Source organism: Oryzias melastigma, linkage group LG11 (assembly GCF_002922805.2).
Source record: "Oryzias melastigma strain HK-1 linkage group LG11, ASM292280v2, whole genome shotgun sequence".
In the NCBI taxonomy this organism is placed as follows: domain Eukaryota; kingdom Metazoa; phylum Chordata; class Actinopteri; order Beloniformes; family Adrianichthyidae; genus Oryzias; species Oryzias melastigma.
The window spans coordinates 23,443,644-23,465,374 of NC_050522.1; the positions used below are offsets into that span (position 1 = coordinate 23,443,644).

Here is a 21,731-nt window from a genome sequence, read left to right on the forward strand (position 1 = left end):
CTGTGCACTTATTGAAATGTTCCACATACAACCTTTTTCGTGTTGAACACCACCGGACTACTTTTAATGCTTAAGGGACTAAAATCTAACCAAGAGAGGACTGTGGTCTTCAAAACAAAAAGATTTTTTAGAATAAAGGGTCATTTTGCTCCCTGACTAAACTTTACAGCTCAAGTGATTGAAGATTTACCTGAGAGAATCTTTAAAATAAAAACAGGCTGTATCTGAGTGCTGCAGGTTTTATTGGCAGAGACAGGAGAACAGGAGTGAAGCCCAGCTAAAAGTCCACAAAGCTAATTCAGGGTCAGGCTGGCAGAGGTCAAACACGAGCGTCAGACAACAACCAGAGTGGTCAGAGTAAATACTGCTGCGAGTGACTGCAGATCGAAAAGGGCTTCTGGAAGTGAAAGCAGGGGCTGATGGGAAGTGTAGTGAGGAGACCCAGGAAGTGCAAGTACTCAGGTGGTGGCTAGAGGGGGAGACAGGGGACTGATTCATGACAATTGTTGAGACTCAAAAGGAAAAGAATTGGTGTTATTTATTTTTTCTTCCCTGCTCTACTGGGCGTGGACAACTTAACCCCCGCACAATACGAGTGCGTGTGACAAAGGTTTGAGAGCCAGTGGAGCTAAGCGGATCGATCCAAAATAGCGATAGTGTCGATCTCAAGTTGGTATCGGTATTGGGTCGATATTTCCACTTTTGTTTGAAACTTTTCTGCATCTGCAAAAAGAACACTGCTTCTAACAAACTATTTACCATTTAATTGGAACTATTTTCCTAATTCTGTTTTCATGTTTATCAAGTAATTTAAAAAAGTTGAAGCGCCACCTTGACGTGGTGGAGGGGTTTGAGTGCTCGAGCGATCTCAGGAGCTATGCGGTCAGGGGCTTCTGCCCCCGGTAGGCTCTCCCATGGTAGACAGGTCCTGGGTGAGGAGCCAGACAAAGAGGGTCCAGAATCCCTTCAGAAGTAACAATATTAGAGATCCAGTTACCTCGCCCGGGGCCCCACCCTAGAGCCATGCCTGGAGTTAGGGCTCATAGGCGAGCGCCTGGTTACCAGGGCTCATTGAGATTTTCAGGTTCATGTCACATCCACAACATTTACAAAAAATATCGATATTGGTATCAAAATCTGCAATATTGACCAGTATCGGATTTGATCGATACCCGAATGCTTAGTATTTCCCTAAAAGTCAATAGGAGTTGGAGTTGAGAATTAAAGGATTTCTTTTTGTAACAAATAGACTTTTCAAAGTAATTTTTTTGTCTTCTTTTCTCTAAGCTCCACTGCCAAAGGTCATTCGCAGTAAAACATGCGGCAAATTTGGACTTCTACTTGACTCTGTTCACACTCACCAGAAAAAAAGGGGATGGAGGACTTCTCCATAACTTGAAATGTATTCCATTGTGTGTCTGTGACACTGCTTGGAGGTGTGTGCGGACGAGGCAGATGAGTTGTAAACCTTTGGAATAAATAAAGCCCCATCATCTCTCTGCTGTCAAATCCATACTGGAGGCTCTGGGGAACTACATCATCTCCTTAATTGAAATCTCTCTTGCATGAAAGCTGCATACCCACAGACACACACGTGCACGGGGAAACACACAACCCAGAGCACACCTCGTTACTATACGGAAACAGTCAAGCAGCAAATTGACGGAATAATCCAGACTTTTATTCAATGTTCTTTATCCTGCTAAATTATGTCTCAATTTACAAAAATAAACGAATAAAAATTTTAGACTAATCATGTATTTGTTAAAATAATACAAGTTTGAGGGTTTTTTTTAGCTCTAAACTAAATTGTGACCACTTTTTTCTGTGGCATTCCAGAAAGTCTATTTTCTTGGTTATATTGCTTTTCAAGGCAATTTCAATTTTAGAAAAGTAATACAACTGAGGGATTCTCCTCTGTAAAAGTGTTTCTCCAAACACAAAAGAGCTGTAACTTCATCAGAATGTGGTTCCCTTCTGCCTCTTCACTTTTTGTCATACTTTAAGCTTCTTTTCTGCGTACAATTTTGTTTTGTTGATCTCTGAATAGTACTTATACAGCATTAATATCAGTGCTGATGGAAAAGAAACTGCAGCTGAGAGATTTTAAACTCATCAGTGGATGAGAAAGCACATTATTACTTCCGGTTTCCACATTTGCTGCATATTCTGAGTCATCTAAGTGTTGTTATGCAGAAGTGACCTGCCAGGACCACAGCACAGATCTGCAATTCAAGTTTCTTTTCTTGTTCTGTTTAAAGAATTCTCTCTTTTTAAAGAAATGTCAGAGAAACAGAATTTAAAGGTTTTTAAAATTTTGATTTTATTTATATTATGAGTGGAGACATTATGCTAAAGTACCAGAACAAAGTATATAATCAGAGGAGATAAAAATATATATTTTATCAAAATGTACTTTGAATTTGACATCCAAAATGCATTTGATAACAAGTATGCACTAAAAAGCAAGTCTGAAATTTGTTCTGAAAATGTTTTTTTTATCGTTTGTGTTCACCTTTCCAAAAGTTTTTAATGCTACGGTCACAAATACAACTGCCATCGTGTGATGGGGAGGCATTGGCGGAATCTTCAACATTTCATGCCGCCGCCTAATTTTTTGGGAAAATTGTTAGTATGGTCATGAATGTAAACTCTGGCAGACAGGGGGCAGTCAGGTGGCAGTCGGGTGCAGTCGGGTGACAGTTGGGTGGCAGTTGGGTGGCAGTTGGATGGCAGTCGGGTGGCAGTCAGGTGGCAGTCGGGTGGCAGTCAGGTGGCAGTCGGGTGGCAGTCAGGTGGCAGTTGAGTGGCAGTCGGGTGGCAGTAGGGTGGCAGTCGGGTTTCAGTTGGGTGGCAGCCAGTCAGGTGGGGACGACGTCATTACAAAACAGGGCTACAGCTGGATCACTGGCCTGCGGCAGCTTTAATCAGACAATATGTCAATGTCTTCAGACGGTGGCCATCCAAATCAAGTGCTACCGGCTACGGTGGGTATGTAAAAAAGTGGCCGTTCTGCACCGCTGGTCATCGCATGTTTTAAGCACAATTTGCAAATTTTTGACAGCATGGCTCCCAAGAAAGAACAATGTTCTGTCTTCTCTACGCATCCTCACTCTCAACTCGTCATATCTGGAGGTATGGTTGGGACCCCCTACTTTTTGACATTTTGGGTGTCCCCAACTCGTCATTTTTTGGCATGCTGACTGTTCCCATTAAATAGGTTCCCAACCCTCGGGACACGGTACCAGGATGGGTTAGGGTTCCAGTACGGGTATCAGTCCGCATCTTGAGGGTTGGGGACCCCTGATAGGCCCCAGTGGCCCGGTACAGGTTTGTGACCCTGAGGTTGGAAACCCCTGATTTAATGGGAACAGGCAGCATGTCAAAAAACGATGAGTTGGAGATACCCAAACAGTGGCATGGAGCCCCAAACCATCCGTCCATATATGGCGAGCTTAAGGGAAAATGTGTTGGTTTTCTTCCTATTCTCCTCACCGTTAATCGCAAATTGGTCAATACTCAGGTCTATGAGTTGCTATCGACGCTGTGGTGTGCTTTGAGTAGCATCAATGCCGTCTCCCCATTTGGATCCATAGTGCCCAGGATCGCCAGATTGACGTTTGGTCATTGCTGGGCGCCCTCAACAGCCCTTGTCGAGTGCCTGCACTGTTACTGTATGATTCCTAACAATCTGTTGGTGACAGTCGGACAGCAGTACAGCGGCAGGAGGGTGGCAGTCTGAAATCAGCCAATCTTCAGAGGATTTTGGAGAGCTCGGAGACTCTCCTATCAGTCGATTATCATCAATCAAGTGGATTGCCACTGCGCGACATCCAGATGTACCCAGTTGACCACTGACTGAAATTGTCCAGTTGCCTTAAATGTTTTACTTTTTCTTAAAACCTACGTTGCTGATTACAGATGCCGCCGTGTCGCCACCTACCAAGTTTGCTGAAAAAAACTGCATTTAGGTCACCGTGCGGTAGCACTTTGGGATATGTGATTGAGCGTAACATTGATTGATGCCACCAATCCCCCAAACTTGTCGCAAACCAGGAAGTTCTAAATGTAGTAGTTCTTCCAAAAGGGTAGGCTAGTGTCAGAAGTATGACATCAAATCAGGATCAGATCAATGAAAATCCTTCTTTCTCGTGCCCACAACCCAGAGTCAAATTTCTAATGAGCTCTTTTTTTGGGCCAAAAAGTGCTTAATCATAATTAAAAGACCACTGGAAACAATAGATGCAAATATTGTTGATGTGGGACTTCAAAGGGATTTTATTATTTATTTTATTGTTTTATTTTTGTGTTTATTATGAATGGTTCATCTTATTATTGTATTGCATGTGTGGGGAATGGTGTTTTAGAGGTTTTATTTGTTTTTATGTACAGCATCTTGAGCTGCTTTTTTACGTGAAATGAATTTGAATGAAAATTAAGTTTTCAAAGTTTAAAAAAATAGATGTAATTTCGAGAATTTTTCTTTTTAAAAGTAGTTTAAACTCGAAAGGACATTTCGTTAACCTAAAGGAATTAATGAAAATTTTAAATAGATTTTTGTGCTTGAAAAATATATATTTTACTCTTGAAAGAAATACAGAAAATGTATAAATCTATAAACCGCAAAACTGTTACCAATTAAAAAAAAATGTTTTTTTGTTTTTTTCAATTTTTGTTTTTTGTTTCCGTCCTTTTTCGCTGTCAGTCTTCAATTTGTATTTATTCAGAATTTTCATTTTTGGAGAAGTTCCTAATATTACGTGGGGGGCGGAGCTTTGAGCCCATTGGCTATCAGGGCATAATTGACAGTAACCAAACCAGGAAGTTGGAGGCTGACTCCACCCACAGACAAAATTTGAAAATCCAGTCAGAGGGGCGGGGCTTAGGGGCCGGACTGTTATTATTACTGGAACTGCAGATCATGATGTCAGACTTCTGAAACTTGGTTTGACCAATCACAAAATTCAACTGTAAAACATCATTTCAACCTGTAGGGGGCAGCACACATTTTGACTAAATTTTGAAGAATTAAACAGTTAAATTTGTCAAAAATGTGGCAATGACCAACAGACAGCACTTTTAAAGCCCCATTTATAGATGTCAACAGCAAAAAAAGTAAATTTAGGGTTTGGTTACCCTTTAAGGTGGCGCTATTTCAGCGTCTGTTGCTGGCGCCACATTGACCAAATCTTGTGAGAACATTATCAATACTCTACGCCACATCAGAGGGAGGAAACATTTAAAGCAAATCCTAAAATAAAAGAACCATCTGGATATTTTAAAAACATCTGCTTCTGAATTTTTAGCTAGAGTTTATTTGAACCAATTTTTTTAAAAAGATCGCCTAAGAGATGTGATTTAAAGAAAGAACAACTGAAAAGTATTAGCCCACACTTCTGCAAAAGCTTTTCAGCCTTTTTTCCCACTCATGCCTTCCTCCTCACTCGCCCACGCTCACGCCTCCACCTGCTCTCCAACACATCGTGCATTTTGCAGCGTGGCGCTTTGCTTTGTCTTAGGTTTTTTTCCACCTCAGGCAGTCACACTGTGAGTTATCAGCATGTGTGGCCTCTCAATAAGAAAAGAAAGTTAAAGAAAGAAACTGAAATGTGAATAAACTGCTGATGTTTGATGCATTCCTGTTAAATATGAGTGTCTGAGGGCATCAGAAATGCCTGGTTTCACTTTTATTTATTTTAAATCGTGTCCATTCAGCAGAAACTTGCAGGATCAGAATCTCCAAAATATCCAAAGTCGAATCTGTGGGCAAAACTCTGATTCAACAAGAGTCGATAAGAAACATCTTTTGATGTTTTTGATTCAGAAAAAGTTCAGTCTCAGCTCCTCGGCGACCTCCAACATCAGTCTGAGGAAAGATTTCCAATAGAAACAGTCAGAACTTTGGAAATTTGCCAGCTGGACTCGAAATATTTGAGTGCACCCGAACTTTTCTCAAATAAAACAATAGCATAAATTTATCAAATAGGAGCTTGATGTTTCTGTCTGTTTTGAAGTCGGAGTGGAAACTTTTAAATCCATTTTTATTAAGTCAAAGGAGATAAATAAATAGTTTCTTGCAGTCAAAGTATCATAGAAACTTTTCTTTTCATTTATTTATTGATGCTTTGAAACAAGAGAGAGCTCTGATTTCCAGATCTGACCCCAAACCCTTTAAAACAGGGGTCCCCAAACTACGGCCCGCGGGCCAGATCCGGCCCCCCTCCACATTTGACCCGGCCCCCTAAGCTGTTTTGGCTAAATTAGACTTTTTTTCATTTTTTTCAGCAAATTCTGAGTTTAGCTAATATTTTTTCTTTATGCTAGCTGTTTTGGATAAATTAAACATTTTTCCTGTTTTTTAGGCTGATTTGACATTTAGCTATTTCAGCTACACGTTAGCTGTTTTGGCTAACTTAGGCTTTTTTCAGTTTTTTGGGTTTTTTTGCTAATTTTGACTTTAGCTAATATTTTAGCTTTATGCTAGCTGTTTATGCTAAATTTGTCATTTTTCCAGTTTGTAGGCTAATTTAGCATTTAGCTAATATATCAGCTACATGCTAGCTGTTTTGGTTAATTTGGGTTTTTTCATTTTTTTTTTGCTAATTTGGAGTTTAGCTAATATTTAAGCTCTATGCTAACTTGGCTAAATTTGTAATTTTTCCAGTTTCTAGGCTAATTTGGCATTTAGCTAATATTTCAGCTACATGCTAGCTGTTTTGGCTAATTTAGGCTTTTTTCTCGTTTTTTTTGTTAATTTGGAGTTTAGCTAATATTTTAGCTCTATGCTAACTTGGCTAAATTTGTCATTTTTCCAGTTTCTAGGCTAATTTGGCATTTAGCTAATATTTCAGCTAGATGCTAGCCGTTTTGGCTAATTTAGGCTTTTTTTCAATTTTTTCGGCTACTTTGAAGATTATCTAATATTTTAGCTTAATGCTAGCTGTTTTGGCTAAACTAAGTATTTTTAAAGATTTTAGGCTAATTTGGCATTTAGCTAATATTTCAGTTACATGCTAGCAGTTTTAGCAAATTTAGGCTTTCTTCAGTTTTTCTGCTATTTTGTAGTCTAGCTAATATTTAAGCTACATGCTAGCTGTTTTAGCTACTTTAGAATATTTTTTAGCTAATTTAGCACTTCGCTAATATTTTAGCTAGCTATCAGCTTCAGTGTGTTCAGCTATCAACTTCAACGTTTTCAGCTATCAACTTTAGCGTTTTTAGCTATCGATTTAAGCGTCTTCAGCCATTAATCTATCGCAGGTAAATCCATGTATCTAGTTTTTAAAAGGTTTTACTATTATTTTTTCTCTGAAGATTACAGAAATTAATTATTTAAAATTTGAGAATGGGTGGCTTTCTGGAAAACCATAAATCTTTACGTTTAGGCTGTGACTATTGCTGTTTGCCTACAAACCGACCCCGGCCCCCCATCAGAGAAGGATGTGGCCCTCACATGAAAAAGTTTGGGGACCCCTGCTCTAAAAATCCAATCTAATTATATCTTTGAGGTTCCGTGCCTTTTCAGTGGTGAAGAACTCACTGCGACATTGCTATAAATCAACACAAATAAAAGAGTAAATAAAAAAAAACAATCCCAGACATGCAGGCTGCATGTCGCAAATCTTTCTTTCTTCCTTTCACTCCAGCAGAAGTTCAGAAAGCGAAGGTGAACGGAATAAAAATGAAGCCTGGTGGTGAAATATTAACAAGGAGGGAGTTTTAAAGTGCTGACTAAGCACATTTTTCAGGAGCGCCCGGTGCTCTTCTCATCCGAACTTATCAGACCCTCAGCTGCGTGTTGCATCAATAGAGATGGTTTATAGGATTTTATATCAAACCCAAAACCAGGAGAATAAAAGATCCCACATCCTCCTTTGGTTCTATACATTTCAGTGCAGTAGCTGTGTATTTGCAGCAACAAAAAAGTTAATTATTTAGCTGCAAACTGTGAATCTGTTCCTCAAAGAATTCACCTTTCTACCTTTTAAAGTCATCTAAGGTGGGTTGATCGTTTTTGGAAAACACTTGGCTTTCAAAGTAGCTTCAACTGTCTATTTGTGTGTTTGTGTTGATTGATTTTTGTTTAAATTTTCAGGTTTTGGACACAAAAAGGTTAATAGTCTGAAACAAATCCCAGCATTAAACACCAGATCAATCCTTTAAACCAGAGGCGTCACCGGTGACGTAGAAGGGGACGCTCTTCCAACTACCATAACTCTTTGGCAGTTTTTGCAATTAATGTAAATTATGGCGCAAAGAAAAGCAGTTTTATTACACATAGTTTTGTATAGCTACACAATCTCTCTATTTAACAAGTCCTTGGAATTATGGTTTTGACATAACAAGACTCTTCGACCTTTTATGCGATCAGCTGAATCTGACGTGGAGAAAAACGACGTTTCATATCGGCTTTGCACCGACATGCAACTCTATACGTTAAAGTGCTTATTTATGGCAGGAGAAAAGCAGCTTTTCACTGTTACTTTACCAACATAAAGGGGAAAAGCTGCTTTTCTCTGCAGAAAGAATCCATTGATTTATGTTAATAGCATAGAGCACGTCACTACTGTGAAATGTTGCAGAATCCGCTGGAATTTGGTCAATTGCATTAACTTTTGAAGAGTTGCAGTAGTCGAAAAAATGCCAACACTGGTGTTAAAGCTCCAGCAAGAAACTTTTACTGCATTATTTTCATAGTATGACCTGGCATTGTTATAGTTCTCTTGAAATATACTGTAGTTTTACATTTTTAATTCAGGTTTTGAGCTTACCAGCTTGCGTTCTGTCTATGGTGTCCCTCAGGGCTTAGAGTTGGGAGCACTTTCCTATTTTCTCATTTTACTTAGGATTGTTGTAATGCCACCATATGTTGCATTTCTTTGCTAAAGGCTGCTTTTTCTCTTTGAAGCACAACATTTTACTTAATTTACAATAATTTGATAAATAGCTATTTTTCTTTTAATTTTCTTAATGTTTAAATTATTTTGTGTGGTCCGTTGGCAATGTGTGGTTACTAAGTTAACAAGCTTTGTGGGAAATTATTTTATTGGGGTCTATTGTCACAAAACAAGTCTTTACAGTAATATTGGTCCACATACTTGGAGGATGATATTTTCTCTTTAATGGCAAAAACCTACAATGTACATTTTTAAAGTTTTTTTTTTTAGGGCTGTGAACATTAATTAAAAAGAATTAACGCGTTCATATGTATTAACGCAAATTGATCGAAGAAACAGTCCTTCGCTTTAACTCGGTGGCTTCCTCGTTGTGTGTTAAAACATTTTATTGGGTATTATCACGCTTCTACCATGGTCACTTACAACAGAAATAAATATTCAATCGGTTTTTAGTGCTTTATTCTTGATATTTTTGGGGTTTAGATAACTTTTTTACAAAAAGCGGATTATTTGATCGTCCCATATTGTAAAAATTAATTTTACCTGGTAAAACATTGGGATTAATCGCAACACAAAGGTGGGATTATTCAGATTTTTTTTGTAGTCGATTGACAGCATCATTAAAAATAAATGTTCTAAATGTAGAGTTTCGTGTGTGATTTCATATTGTGATTATTTGCAGATAAGTGGTCTTTAGTAGACTATAGTGGTTAATCGCAATTATTTTTTTCCAGGTTTGCGATTTATTCGTTTTTTGTTTTTTTATCGATTATCGAACTTAATTTTATTTACATTATTAACATCGTAATAAGTGTATTAACTTTTTAGTAATTTTTTGCTGTTTATCGTAATATATTATATATTACAATAAACAACAAATATATTTATGTATATATTTTTATATTATAAATTATAAATTAAATTATACTATAAATTCACAAAAAAAGCTGATTGTTAAGCAAAATACATTAATTTTTAAACAAGAAATAATAAAATGTGATGCATTTCTTTTTTTTTTTTTTGGTAAATGTCCTTTTTATACACCTAATGCATATTTGAATAGCAAAAGTTTTATTTTTTGTGACTGATTGATCGATTGATTTAACTAACAATTATTTAAAACGTTTTTTTTTTTTAATTAAATAATCCAGTAAAATTATTTGATTGAGTTTGTTTCACTGAGGTGTGAGTGAAGTGTTCATGACGCGTTTATGCTCTTTGCAGATCATTCTTCTGGGCGCAGCGGTCCTCTGCTGAGGGTGATGCCAGCCTATGGATGAGGATGGCTGACGACCTCTACAGCAGCACCTTCTCCGTTTCCGAATCCGACCTCTCCTCTTCCTCTTCGTCCTCGGCCACCGCTCCTTTTCTCACGGTTGAGCAGAGGGCAGCTTTCGTCTTTGTCCTCATCCTCTTCATCTTCCTGGGCCTCCTGATCGTTCGCTGTTTCCGGATCCTTCTGGACCCGTATCGCAGCATGCCGTCCTCCACCTGGACAGACTACATGGAGAAGGACACCTTCGATTACCGGATTTCCTGACAGGCAGCCTGAGAGGCAGCAACCCTAACTAACTAACTGTTAAACTGAGGCCGCTATCACACTGATGAACTAAAGCAAAAAGCACAAGTGCTCGTTTCCTTCTTCAATTGTCACTTATTCTTAAACACATTTTTTCTAAATCAACTTTTGGTTTGTGGCTCCTGCGAGAACGCTTACAGCAATCATTTCATCATTTGTACAAGAAGTAAATATTTTTTTATCATTTTTTGCAAAATATTAAATTAAAAGTCACCACATTTGACTTTTCTGCACTCCCCCTGGAGCTGATGAAGCATCTCATGGGGTTTATCAGTAACCATGGATACGGCTTTGTACTGTTCAGTTTGCAAGTTGACAAATAAACTCAAAGCAATTTTCCTTAAACTTTCTGCAAACTTAAATAAACTTTAGTGCTGTTAGGGCTTTTTTTAAAAAACAAAAATGACTACTTAATCTAAAATATTATAATATTAACTTCCAGATTCAAGCACACTTAAAAAGAAAATGAACTGTAGCGAAGTCAGTCTCCCAAGATACACAAGCAATAGACAATTTCTTTAATGTGAATTTAAGACACACGGTGTGGTCACATGACCGACAGGTGGTCATTTAAATCCCAGCTTCAGCGTGACCCCAATGAGTTTTTCATTTTTGGACAGATGATGACCTGCCTGAAACCATTGACTGTATATAAGAACTGGACTGAGTAACTCCCCCAAACAGGAAGTACCTGTTGGCTCAAAGAAGCCAAAATCCTATAAATTTCTATAAAGAAATAAAGTCATAAACTGACCAATCAGATGCCTTTTATAAAAGTAGGTGGAGCCTCCTGGCCTTCACGTCCAACATTTGGCAGATTTTAAGTGGGTGTGGCCTTCCAACTAACTCAGACTGACTCTGACCAATCACTACTTACTGTCATTGTCTGGTTCCAACATGGCGATGTCTGTATCGCAAGAAATAGGAGACTGAATTGACTTTTTTGTGGAGCCACTTTCTTTCTATAATTGATGTCACACTCACTCTGTCCAGTTCTCAGATACGGACAGTGCCTGAAACCAACCAAAGAGCGTCACATGACCACATGCTCCGACTATATTCTGTAGGTCCGAACCACTCCACACTGTAACACAAAAAGGAAACGTGCGCTTTGTGTTTGTGATGCTTTAAGTCTGATAGAGGTCTCAGTCTGCCCGGCAGGCAGCACATCTGAGCAAAAACCCTCAACTGAAACCCAATTTGACTCAGTCCATGGTTAATAAAGATACTTTTTGGGATGTATCGCTAAGAAATTAAAAGTCACATTTGTGGGTCGTAGATGTTATGCCGTGAGCTGAAATTGGGGGAATCGTTTGCCTGAACACACAAGGCATTAGCGGAGTGATTAAACACCAGTAAGCAGTTGCGGTTTTTTGCTCAGACCTCGTGAAGGTTGAAGAAATCCCTCTGCTCTGCAGCTCTCTGACAGCAGCACTGCAGGAATCTGCAGCAGTGCAGCCAGAACATGAAGAGAATGTACGAGCGTGAGAGGTGGGCAGGGATTTCATCAAGCGCCTGTCGGGCAGCATGTTAGGGTTGCTGTCTCTCATGGGAAGAAAAACTCGTTCTGTTTTTTTTTGTACTACGTGTTCCCTGTTTTTGTAAAAAAAAAAAAGAAAAAAAAGAAAACTGTAAGAACTTCATCCAACAACTTCGCGAAACTTGATGTTGACACGAAGTGCTATTTCTGAAGAGCATTAGGAGGTGGAAGAGCAGGCCCAGAAGAGGTGGAGGCAAGAGGACAGAGGGAACAAGGCTGTGCTGAATTGGTTGGACTGCAGAGACGAGACGGTTTCCAGCGCCTCTTCGTTGTCCTGTCAGCCTGTCCGTTGCTTAGTAACTGGTGTTTTCAGTGCCAGCTGAGATCTGGAGCCAAAAAAAAAAAAAAACAGCTCTAAAGGAACAGAAACACAAACTAAATGAAGACAAAAAAAATCCCCCAAATGTGTTCCACAGCATCTGTCAGACAGTTTGGCACAAAACCAGTCATCCTCTGTGACCTGAAGTCCCTCGGTGTTCTGAACAGAAGTCAACAGGTGAGTATGTTTTTTCAGATTGTGTGTTTGAAGCTCAGTGGTTCAGGATAAGAATGCGCAACACACTAAAAGCCAAATATTTCTAGCCAAAACCCACCTCTTAAGGAACATTTCCATTTAGGGCGTGGTCACTTATCTAGCATCACAGTGAAAGTTTGTCTTTTCAGAAAATGAGGCGGGAAAGCCACTTTTTCTCCAAATTAGACCAAAAGCTATGCCTTCATAAGAGCTCCGACAAGATAGAAAAGTTTCAGAAAAAAACAACATTAAACAGAAAAAGTAGGACTCCATGGACATGTAGGGTAGTAAAACCAATGACTAAAGGTGGATTCACACTGGATACGATTTGCAGCGGCGTCAAGTTTCAATGTTAGGTCAATGTACAGACGCGATCTAAGGTCTTACGGCACGATTTGGGCATCGGGTGCGCAGAGACTTAGCTTTGAACACGGGACACTTTCAGCAAGTCAGTCAAAGGGTTGAAAAATACATCCAATTGGGCTGAATTCAGTGATTCAGTGACTTCCATTCACTTTTTAACCAGCTGGGACCGCGGGGTTGCTAGAGACTGTCGCGGTTACTGTTGGGCTAAGGCGGGATACACCCTGGACAGCTTGTCACAAAGCCAATGGAGATGGAGCGATCACACTCACTACACTAGCCAGCCACCTGCTGGATAGCATTGCAGGCTAGTGAGCTCCGCTGCCCGGGCTCCGGCAGAGCTAGCAAGCGCCACCACCTAGGATCCGGCTGAGCCTACAAGGTCTGCTGTCCATGCTGTCGGTCCCTAGGAAACGGAGCCTGCTATGCTAGCCTGCCTGCATTTTGCTGCATGGCAGGTGTAGACCCACCAAAGGTGCCGTCATCATCAATCATTTTCTTATTTTGATCAAGACAAAAAGAAAATGATCCTCCAGTTTTATTTTTGTTTTCCCCCTCTTTGGTTAATGCTCAAACTGAGCCACAGAAAGACGTCAGTATTGTTTAAAATGGCCGTCAGGAGTGAGGTACCAGAAGAGACTGAATGATCTGGTGAACCCACACATGGCCATATGCTTGCATATAAACCCAAGTTACTCACTCATGTTTTCCATGGTGTGGCAACAAATGAAGTCCAGAAAAACTTTGACAGTTGCTCTGCGTCCAGGTCCTTAAGGCATTGAGCAGTAAATTTGACGTGCATCAAAAGAGAGGCAGGCAGCAGATGCAAATTTGACCCACAAATCGTGTCCGGTGTGAATGCATCATGAAACAACCATTAAAGCCTCAGTCAGGAGTAACAGGGTTGACCAGTAGTTATTGGATCTCCCAGCCCGTAAAGAGTTGTAGAGATATATCAAGGGTTGCGCATATGTGTTAAAGTTCCCTTAAGGATCACGTTCTTTGAGGCTTGGACACTTCAAGGAGCGTCATGAAAATGGAATGTACCATTGCTGTGCATGTAGTAAGTGTAAAGGGAAGTATTTGTGATTAAAATCTTTTAGTCAAAACTGTCCTCACAGGTGAATACAGGATGTCTGAGGGTGAAAAATGGGCAAAAAGGAAAAATCCGTACAACACGCCTCCATCTCATGCACTTTACCCCTACTAACCCTTGCATGTCGTTGTGGTGTACACTATGACCTGTTGGCTCCAGTATGCCCATAGATGATAATTTTGGGTCCACCTCCAATACCACCTACAGATTTACCCCTAGTCACCGGTAAGGGCAGTTGTGGCTAAGGCTTTAAAGACAGAAACAACATCATACTCTCTTCCTCACACTTGGATAGTGGCACAACCATTGGCCAGGACAACGTGGCTTTCCGACAACCATTTATATGTGCCGACAAATTTAAGCAGAAAAACCTGGAAAAGCAAAACTTCTAGAAACGTTCCAGTTTGGAAGGCAAAACAAACGAGCTTCACACTAAAGGGCATTAGTATTCTAAAGTGTTCATTCACAGACACCGCGGTGATGCCTTCTTTTGTTTTTGTGTGTTCTCTCTTGTAGCGGCCCACCCTTGGGTGGCCTGTAGGGATTCTGCTGTAATGGGCCCTCTCGTTGTTGGAGGTCTCCTGTCAAACTGCTGAGCCCAACGCCTTTGGAGCAGAGAAACAGTTTGAAGTCAGAGTAGAAACATCTGAAGGAAATGAAAAGCTGCTTCCCTTTGAGCTTTCTCCTGACAGGAGATTGGAACGCATTAACATGGTTAACTTTCTTCACTGACGAAGACACTGGGAGCAAAAACAAAACAATGGCTGACATATTTCCAATCAGCAGATTGGTTTTTGTTATGTGCAGCAGTTTTAGAAGAAAATGCTAGGACTTTTTTATTCTTTTGTCTGCTTGGTTCAAGGAGGGTTTTTCCATGGAAGACTAAAGCCCAGCATCTCTGCAGCTGGGCAGAAAACCTTCAATAGGACTTTTTTTTTGCTCCTCCTCATGGCAGCGACCCTCGCTGCAGGTGAGGTGACCAGAAGAGGAACACTATCAGAAATGGAGAAAATAACTTTTTTTTCCCTTAAAGCAAAAACAGCCAAACACTGTTTCAAAACGCCGGAATTCAATGGGATCAAGCTTAAAAGACAATCTGAATTTCCATGGAAGGGAGTTTTGTTTTTCTTTTGAAGGATTTCAAGGATATAATATTATTTTTTATCTTTTTTTTGGAGAAAGATCTAACTCCCACAACTTTAAGATGATTTTAATTTATTTTATATTTATCTAAGCATTTAAATTCAAGTCTTTTTTTGCCTGAGTGCAGATATTTTTCACATCTTGGCAACTTTTTTTTTGTTAGTTTTGAGCACTCACTGCAAAAAAAGGCCATCTAAAAAAAATAAAAAAAATCATATAAATAAGATTAAAGAAAAATCTGCCAATGGGGTAAGAAAAATTGTCTCTTATTTCAAGAAAAAATACAACTTTTTTTCTTAAATTAAGATTATTTTGCCATTGAGAAACTTTCTCAATCACATTAATCTTCTTCCCAGACAAAAAAAAGACATTTTATTGAAACAAGGTCTTTTTGCTTTCTTAAGATTCAATTTTAGGAATTTTTTGTGAAATTTTCAATGTATTTTGGTATTATTTAAAACAACCCACTGTGATCTATTTACATGATTTAGGGACAAAACTAGGACTGAGTGAATCTAGAGGCAGTATTCTACCAAACTTTGCCTCAAAAGCTGCCATCATCACCCTTAATTTTATTTTTATTTACTTGTAAACTAAAAAAAATAAGATGCTTTAACAGTATGTTGTGCAGAGGATGTTTCTCTAACTTTTTCCATTTTGTAGATTGTTCCTACTTTCCCATAGGTGTTACCTATGGAGCTCTATGGATGACTGCATTTTGACATTTTTTTTTTTACCAGAGCTTCAGAGGAAATATGCAAAGTCTAGCTGCCAACAAAGAAGGACCTAAATTTCCTCAAGAATCTGATTATTTTTGCACTTTTGCATGAAAAACCATTGTCTTGTAATTCCAGTTTAGTCTCAAAAGAGCCAAACATCTTAACAAATTAAAAACACCTTTTCTCACAGCATAACTTCTTTGTTTTATAGTTTTAGAGAACATTATTACAAGTAAAGTAGAGTAAGATTTCTTTTTTGGATCCCACTTAGGGAGAATGTTTTGGGTTTTTTGTGTAAAAGTAAACAATTAAACACCACAAGGTATCTAATTCCATTTGGCAAAAATTAAACCAAATCGAAATTCAGTAAATAAATTCAATTTTCAACAGATTTATTTCCAGCCCAATGCTGCTAACTAATTTCTTCATCATCTGGTTGTTCTTTAAGACGGATACGTTGGCAGTTTTCTAGGCAGAGAAACCGTTTACTGGTGAGCATTAAAGTATTTACAAGCATCTGTCTGAAAGCTTGGCCATAAATGGATCAAATAAAAACAGAAACGGTTTCTTGATGACCAATAAATCCACGCTTCAATGTTTGGAAAACGTTGTTTCATTGGCCCTGAGCTCAAACAAACGAAAACAATAAGGAGACGCTTTAGGAGATAAATGAAAAAACAAATGTCTCCATAAAAGTCATTGAGCTGAATTAAAAGCCTGCGTTGTTGCAAAAGACTTGTCATAAAAGAAAACTTCAACTTTTGCTGCTGGAGATGGTGGAAGATTTTTTTGCTATTGTAATCTCAGAATGAGATATTATTGGAGAACCAATTTTCAAGACTTTGCAAAAGGCAGATAAGGATTTATAGATTTTGTAATGTAATATTTAAACTGTTTTCGCTTATTTTTTTGTTTGAACTTAATCTGAGCCAGGGGTCTGCAACCTTTAACCCTAAAAAAAAAGGCTATTTGGTTCAGGTTCTTACCAACCAACCCAGCGAATGCTGCAAATTCCCACTCAGTCTTCTAGAAAAGAAAAAAAAATCACTTTAATCATGATTGTGGCCATTGAACCATTTAATTATAATGTGACTTTTAAATACCTAAATTAATTGAATTGTAGCAGCGCTATAGTTTTATATACTTTATTTTTTCGTTTGTTTTCTTTACTTTGCGTTTTTTGGCATCTGCAACTTAAACTCATAAGTGTCTAATACATTTTTTTCTTTCATCTCTATCATGCTTTTTATTTTCTTCGGAAGCAACTTATACATTTTTTTTCTTCTTTATTATGAATTTTTTACTTATATTCTCAAGCATCTTATCTATGTTTTTTTTCTTCATAATGCATTTTTTGGCATCTGTAACTAATACTCCAAAGCTGACGAAGACGTTACAGTACTCCACCGCTTATTCGCGGTTTTACGTATTCGCAGAATTTTTTTCAGTTGTGTAACTCTTGTCACAAAAACTCAGACAACTCAAGACGCTTGTATAAAATGTTTGCCTCAGAAGGAGGTGCTGCACTGCTGAGGTGTATCTCTGCTCAGTGGAGCCCCCTCTAGACCACAGAGAGGGACCGCCGGTTGACTACCACCCTCCTCTCTCCATGCCCCTGCATGGAGAAATGGCATCAGTTGATTCAGAAGCGGCCAAAAAAAATCCTGTTGTGCTGAAGAAGATAATCACGGAGGATAATTATCATCCAGAGTAGGTATTTATTATCTGAAGAAAGACAAAGCGTCCGCTCCTGATTTTAAGGCACAGAGTAATACTCCTCATCTGCGTCAAAAAGTACGCTGTTACTCAAGCTGCTGTAAGATCTTTTGTTCTGAGTCAAAAATAAAAAAATCCTTATATTGAGCAATTCTCCAATATTCTTTAGTAAATGTGTTACGAAGAATGATCAAAAGTGTTTTTGATGAGTAACAGACATCCTTCTGCCGCGGGGGTAGGGGGTTCTCCTTATTCGCGGATTCCGCATATTCGCGGATGCCTCTGGTCCCCAACCCCCATGAATAGGGGGGGAATATTGTATTTTTTTTTCCTTTTTATGGACGTTTGGCGTCTGCAACTTATACTTCAAAGCGTGTAACATGTTTTTTTTTCTATCTCATTATGCCTCTTTTTTTTGCGTATGTAATTTATACTCCAAAGTAACTTATATGTATATATGCTCTGTATATACACAGTAATACATCTATATTCATGCTATATATATATATATATATATTATAAACAGTACATATACAGTAATATATATATGTATATACAGTATATATATATATATATATTTATATATATATAGGAAGTGGTGTATAAATATTTTTTTCTTTTTTTCTCCTGTCAAAATAAAATTTGTTTGAATTAGAAAAGCTACAAAGTCGAATCAAACATGGTATTTTTGATCAATATGAATGCAATATATTTTTTAAAATCCATACATGTAAATGCAATTCAATATTTTAAGAAAGTTGTCTCTGAACATAAATTTACATTATTGTGCCGCAAGAGATATGAACATGTGCTTTAAGACCATTCTAGGAATAAACCACAGTATTTCATAACCTTAAACTATGATAAACTAAATCACAAATCTAATATTTATTCAAATTATTTGTGTTTTTTCTTCACATGGAGGGCTGAAAGAGAAGTGGCTCCAAAGGTTGCAGACCCCTGACCAAAGCCAAAATCTTCGTTTTGTCAAATCTTCTTTTAAAAAGTATCCATGTTACATCTGTTTTTCTTCAACACAAGTGCATGCTCATGAATCTTCAAATTAGGTGGGATATAAAAGGAAATGCACTGCCTCCGTTTTCACGCGCATGCCTTCCCAGCAGAAACAAACACGCACAACAAAACCAAACACTTCTTTAACGCCAACACAATATCTGCACACACACAAAATGCTGGCTGTCAAACACTTTTAGCATCTCACTGCCAAACCAAACCTTCTCTTTCCCTCTGTCCTACCCCTCTCGTTCCATACTGTCCCTTCCTGCTGTGCCCACCCCACTTTCCCTGCGCTCAGATGTTTTTTAATCTCCTTTTTGCTTTACTACCCTGACAGGTGAAATGAATTTGTGTTGCTAACACCAATAAAGAAGTAAAACGGCGATAAAGGAAGGGAAAAAAAAAAAAGTTCTCTCTTGGACGTCTTTTTGTCTTATCTCCTCTCCTGCCCTGACGCTCGTCTTCCGCTGAAAGAGCTAAAACTCTTATTACTAAGCTGTCAACTGCAGGTGGATGAAATAACCATTGTGAGGGCTTTTATTGAAGGTGCAGTAATGTGCTTTAAGACTGCCGACAGCTTGGTTATATTTGTTATTACACTATTGACTTGCAAAGTGCGGCTTAGCCTCGCCGTGGGTGCAGCTTTACCTGCCCGTGTGGTTGGAATACAGAACTTTTTTTGGTTTGAATTCACATTTATTTGACATGTTTTAGGTGAATAACTCATGAAACGTGGTTACAAAACCATATGTTTATGCATTTAATCTATTTTAGTAATTTTGATTGTAGGTAATTATTGAATACTATTGGTAATATAGTGTAACTTGTGACTATTAAGCTGTTTTTCAAACTGCTTTTTTTCTGCTCTTAATTTAAAATGATTTGAATAATATAATAATAATAATAATAATAATAATATTTAGACAAGCAATTTTCTTTATTATCTGTCATAAAAAATGCCACAAGAACATGTTTAAAACACCACTTTAACTGGAGTAGGTCATAAAAATGTGTCCAACCTGAGTATTTGATATGGCGTTCGAGTCTGTCTTAACTTTAAGCACTAAATTGGATCCTTTATTGGAGTACTTTAAGATGTGGTTAAAAAATATTAAAAATAAATTTGTTTTGGAATTTTAGAAAGATTAAAGCTGAAATTAAAGCAAACACTGGTATTTAAAAATAAATGTATTTATTTAATTATTTAAACTGATCACAACCAAAAAAAAAAAAACTTTTTTTTTTAAACAATTCAAAGCAAAAATATTTGGGAGCAAAAGAAAAAGATTGACTCGAAGCAAAATAAAATGTAAATGCATTTCTAGAATAAATTTCTAGAAGAATTCAAAATATATATTTATTTTTGTTACTTTAATAAATTAGGATCAGACCAAAATAGTTTTAAAGTTATAAAACATGTTTTTTTTTATTAAATATATTTTTTTATAAGACAAATGACAGAAAGTGAAAATGAAATTTGAATGATAATAAAACCCAAGTTGACAATTAATTAATTTAAATAGCAAAGGACAAACTGACAACTAATCAGAGAGTGATTTTTTATTTAGTTTTTGTCCAAACTGTGATAAATGTTCTCAGCAGAGGTGTCAGCCTCTACACCCCTTCATTTCGCCGTCTGCCTTTTAGCCATCTGCTTCTCTCTCCTCCATTCTTCCTCATCCCGTCTTCCTCCCACATCCTCTCCCTCCGTCCTTCCTCTTAGCGCTTCTGCTCCTGTCCCTCCTTGCCTTACACAAGTCTGTTTACATGGGATTAGCAAGTGAAGCAGCACTCTGGCTGCTGGTTCTACCCTTTAAGGGAGTCAGGACTGGACTTCTGTCTCCAGCGAGTGTTTGTTTCTCTGACAAATTCCTTTATTTCTTTCCTAAATGTTCGGTGCAGCCAAAAGCTTCACAAATGAACTCTGCCTTTAAAGCAGCTGATTGTTTGTTATTCTCACTGTACCTGGCGGAGAAAATCCACCCAGACAGGCGTCTTTGTATCTACAAATCAAATTGTCTGAGAAGGAAAAACATACAGAATTTAGGGATGCAAATAAAATAAAATAAAATCTACTGTAGGAAAATGTGAAAAAAAAGATTGAAAAGAAAACTATAAAAGTATAAACTGCATAAATTTGTTAAAAGTTCAATATTCGCAGAAGAAATGTCCATTTTGTGTAGAAGTGAGTTTAACGGGTAATTTTATTTTTCTTTAAGTGCCTTGCCGTGTTTAAAATGTATCTGCCTTGAAAACTGTAAAGTCTTTTGTGTTCTTTTTAGATTTTATTTTATGTACACAGTCTTTTTGGGGGGTGATGTGTCTATAAAATGTGTCACACAATCTAAAACGGTGTAAATATTAGCTTAGTGTTTTCAAGCTTTGTACAAATGATGTCGCTCCTAAAAGTTTATTTGACCTTAATGGTGACATTATTTTTCAGGTCAAAAATGTAAATATTTGAAGTTAAGAAGGTTTTGATTAAAACATGTTTTTGGCTTAATTTGATTTTTGTGTGCATAATTAATGAATGAATGAATTCTTTAAGTTTCTATAAGAAGGTCAAATTAAAGTAAAGAAACATTCAAAGATTGGCTTTTAAATCTCAAATGTTACTGTTAATTTCTATTCGGATTTACAACATTACGGCCTTTGATGTAATTGCTTACCAGACTTTTCAATCAAACATAATGAAAGGAAAGGAGTTTTGTGCAACTTCTTTTTCGTTTTGTAATTTGGCTAAAGGTGGTGGCTTTCTAGTGTAATTAGAAAAAAACAAGTGTGCAACGCTGTACTCTGTCAGCTGTATTTTCTACCAGATCAATTTTATTTTACAATACAGGTGGTGTGCAACATTTGTGATCAGTGTGTGTGCACACTGCTCTGTGAAGTGGCTGGAAGTGATTTGCATTAAAATTAAACTATAGATATGCTGTCTGCCTTCTGTCTTAACTCCTTTATGAGGCTGCGCTCTTGTTTTGTAAGGAAATAAAGCTTCCTGTTGGACTAAAACTGATGTAATTGTATTTTTTTAATTATTTTTTTATTGGATTTATTTCTGTTTTGGATCCTTTCAATAATTTGGTGAGATTAAGACCCAATCCGAATTTTTCCCTTCCTCTTTGTTTAACCCTCCAAACGGAGAGT

General features: G+C 37.8%; 2 long non-coding RNA genes across 2 annotated transcripts in view; one reads left to right on the top strand and one right to left on the bottom strand.

Annotated features, from left to right (window-relative positions):
• LOC112162527 overlaps positions 1 to 21,600 on the top strand; it is a 48,884-nt gene extending 27,284 nt beyond the window's left edge. The window contains exons 2-3 of the long non-coding RNA XR_002922090.2: positions 10,122 to 12,512; positions 14,506 to 21,600. This is a non-coding gene — a long non-coding RNA (uncharacterized LOC112162527). The remainder of the gene's footprint in view (positions 1 to 10,121; positions 12,513 to 14,505) is intronic.
• Positions 9,906 to 11,289, bottom strand: LOC118599347. The gene is made up of 2 exons (XR_004948652.1): positions 11,231 to 11,289; positions 9,906 to 10,397 (listed from the first exon to the last, which is right to left on the bottom strand). It is a non-coding gene; the product is annotated as an uncharacterized LOC118599347 (long non-coding RNA).
• Positions 21,601 to 21,731: the final 131 nt, after the last annotated feature.